Source organism: Oncorhynchus gorbuscha, unplaced genomic scaffold (assembly GCF_021184085.1).
Source record: "Oncorhynchus gorbuscha isolate QuinsamMale2020 ecotype Even-year unplaced genomic scaffold, OgorEven_v1.0 Un_scaffold_6211, whole genome shotgun sequence".
In the NCBI taxonomy this organism is placed as follows: Eukaryota; Metazoa; Chordata; class Actinopteri; order Salmoniformes; family Salmonidae; genus Oncorhynchus; species Oncorhynchus gorbuscha.
The window spans coordinates 17,501-20,870 of NW_025749868.1; positions in this window are offsets into that span (position 1 = coordinate 17,501).

Consider the following 3,370-nt stretch of genomic DNA (forward strand, 5'->3'; position numbering starts at 1 on the left):
ACCTGCCTGGCCTGACTCTGAGCCTGCTGCCGTTCTCTACCTGCCTGGCCTGACCCTGAGCCTGCTGCCGTTCTCTACCTGCCTGGCCTGACCCTGAGCCTGCCGTTCTCTACCTGCCTGGCCTGACCCTGAGCCTGCTGCCGTTCTCTACCTGCCTGGCCTGACCCTGAGCCTGCTGCCGTTTTCTACCTGCCTGACCCTGAGCCTGCTGCCGTTCTCTACCTGCCTGACCCTGAGCCTGCTGCCGTTCTCTACCTGCCTGACTCTGAGCCTGCCGCCGTTTCTTTACCTGCCTGACCCTGAGTTTGCTGCCGCTCTTTACCTGTTTGACCCTGAGCCTGCTGCCGTTTTCTACCTGCTGACCCTGAGCCTGCTGCCGTTCTCTACCTGCCTGACCCTGAGCCTGCTGCCGTTCTCTACCTGCCTGACCCTGAGCCTGCTGCCGTTCTCTACCTGCCTGACCCTGAGCCTGTCTGCCGTTCTCTACCTGCCTGACCCTGAGCCTGCTGCCGTTCTCTACCTGCCTGGCCTGACCCTGAGCCTGCTGTCTGTTCTCTACCTGCCTGGCCTGACCCTGAGCCTGCTGGGTCGTTTTTCTACCTGCCTGGCCTGTTGCCCTGAGCCTGCTGCTGCTTCTCTACCTGCCTGGCCTGGACCTCTGAGCCTGTTGCCGTTTCTACCTGCCTGGCCTGACCCTGAGCCTGCTGCTGTTCTCACCTGCCTGGCCCCCTGAGCCTGCTGCCGTTCTCTACCTGCCTGACCCTGGAGCCTGTTGCCGCTCTCTACCTGCCTGACCCTGAGCCTGCTGCCGTTCTCTACCTGCCTGACCCTGAGCCTGCCGTTCTCTTCACCTGCCTGACCCTGAGCCTGCTGCCGTTCTCTACCTGCCTGACCCTGAGCCTGCTGCCGTTCTCATTTGTTTGCCTGACCCTGAGCCTGCTGCCGTTCTCTACCTGCCTGACCCCAGCTCTGCTGCCGCCACCTGCCTGACTCTGGAGCCTGCTGCCGCCTCTACCTGCCTGACCCTGAGCCTGCTGCCGTTCTCTACCTGCCTCGACCCTGAGCCTGCTGCCGTTCTCTACCTGCCTGACCCTGAGCCTGCTGCCGTTCTCTACCTGCCTGACCCTGAGCCTGCTGCCGCCTTCTACCTGGCCTGACTCTGAGCCTGCTGCCGTTCTCCTCACCTGCCTGACCCTGAGCCTGTCTGCCGTTCTCTACCTGCCTGACCCTGAGCCTGCTGCCGTTCTCTACCTGCCTGACCCTGAGCCTGCTGCCGTTCTCTACCTGCCTGACCCTGAGCCTGCTGGGTTCTTTCACCTGCCTGACCCTGAGCCTGCTGTCAGTTTCACCTGCCTGACCCTGAGCCTGCTGCCGTTCTCTACCTGCCTGACCCTGAGCCTGCTGCCGTTCTCTACCTGCCTGACCCTGAGCCTGCTGCCGTTCTCTACCTGCCTGGCCTGACCCTGAGCCTGCTGCCGTTCTCTACCTGCCTGACCCTGAGCCTGTCTGCCGTTCTCTACCTGCCTGACCCTGAGCCTGCTGCCGCTCCCCTACCTGCCTGGCCTGACCCTGAGCCTGCTGCCGCTCCCTACCTGCCTGACCCTGAGCCTGCTGTCGCTCTCTACCTGCCTCTGGCCTGACCCTGAGCCTGCTGCCGTTCTCTACCTGCCTGACCCTGAGCCTGCTGCCGTTCTCTACCTGCCTGACCCTGAGCCTGCCTGGCCTGACTCTCACCTGCCTGACCCTGAGCCTGCTGCCGCTTCCTCTACCTGCCTGACCCTGAGCCTGCTGCCGGTTCTCTACCTGCCTGACCCTGAGCCTGCTGCTGTTTCTCTACCTGCCTGACCCTGGAGCCTGCTGCCGTTCTCTACCTGCCTGACCCTGAGCCTGCTGCCGTTTTCTACCTGCCTGACCCTGAGCCTGCTGCCGTTCTCTACCTGCCTGACCCTGAGCCTGTTGCCGTTCTCTACCTGCCTGACCCTGAGCCTGTTGCCGTTGCTCCTACCTGCCTGGCCTGACCCTGAGCCTGCCCGCTCTCTACCTGCCTGACCCTGAGCCTGCTGCTGTTCTCTACCTGCCTGGCCTGACCCTGAGCCTGCTGCCGTTTCTACCTGCCTGGCCTGACCCTGGAGCCTGCTGCCGTTCTCTACCTGCCTGGCCTGACCCTGAGCCTGCTGCCGTTTCTCTACCTGCCTGGCCTGACCCTGAGCCTGCTGCCGTTCTCTACCTGCCTGACCCTGAGCCTGCTGCCGTTCTCTACCTGCCTGACCCTGAGCCTGCTGCCGGTTTCTCTACCTGCCTGACCCTGAGCCTTGTCGTTTTCACCTGCCTGACCCTGAGCCTGCTGCCGTTCTCTACCTGCCTGGACCCTGAGCCTGCTGCCGTTCTCTACCTGCCTGACCCTGAGCCTGCTGCCGTTCTCTACCTGCCTGACCTGAGCCTGCTGCCGTTCTCTACCTGCCTGACCCTGAGCCTGCTGCTGTTCTTCACCTGCCTGACTCTGAGCCTGCTGCCGTTCTCTACCTGACCCTGAGCCTGTCTGCCGTTCTCTACCTGCCTGACCCTGAGCCTGCTGCCGTTTTCTACCTGCCTGACCCTGAGCCTGCTGCCGTTCTCTACCTGCCTGACCCTGAGCCTGCTGCCGTTCTCTACCTGCCTGACCCTGAGCCTGCTGCCGTTCTCTACCTGCCTGACCCTGAGCCTGCTGCCGTTCTCTACCTGCCTGACCCTGAGCCTGCTGCCGTTCTCTACCTGCCTGACCCTGAGCCTGCTGCCGTTCTCTACCTGCCTGGCCTGACCCTGAGCCTGCTGCCGTTCTCTACCTGCCTGACCCTGAGCCTGTCTGCCGTTCTCTACCTGCCTGACCCTGAGCCTGCTGCCGTTCTCTACCTGCCTGACCCTGAGCCTGCTGCCGTTGTCTACCTGCCTGGCCTGACCCTGAGCCTGCTGCCGTTCTCTACCTGCCTGGCCTGACCCTGAGCCTGCTGCCGTTCTCTACCTGCCTGACCCTGAGCCTGCTGCTGTTCTCTACCTGCCTGACCCTGAGCCTGCTGCCGTTCTCTACCTGCCTGACCCTGAGCCTGCTGCCGTTCTCTACCTGCCTGACCCTGAGCCTGCTGCCGTTCTCTACCTGCCTGACCCTGAGCCTGCTGCCGTTCTCTACCTGCCTGACCCTGAGCCTGCTGCCGTTCTCTACCTGCCTGACCCTGAGCCTGCTGCCGTTCTCTACCTGCCTGACCCTGAGCCTGCTGCCGTTCTCTACCTGCCTGGCCCTGAGCCTGCTGCCGTTCTCTACCTGCCTGACCCTGAGCCTGCTGCCGTTCTCTACCTGCCTGGCCTGACCCTGAGCCTGCTGCCGTTCTCTACCTGC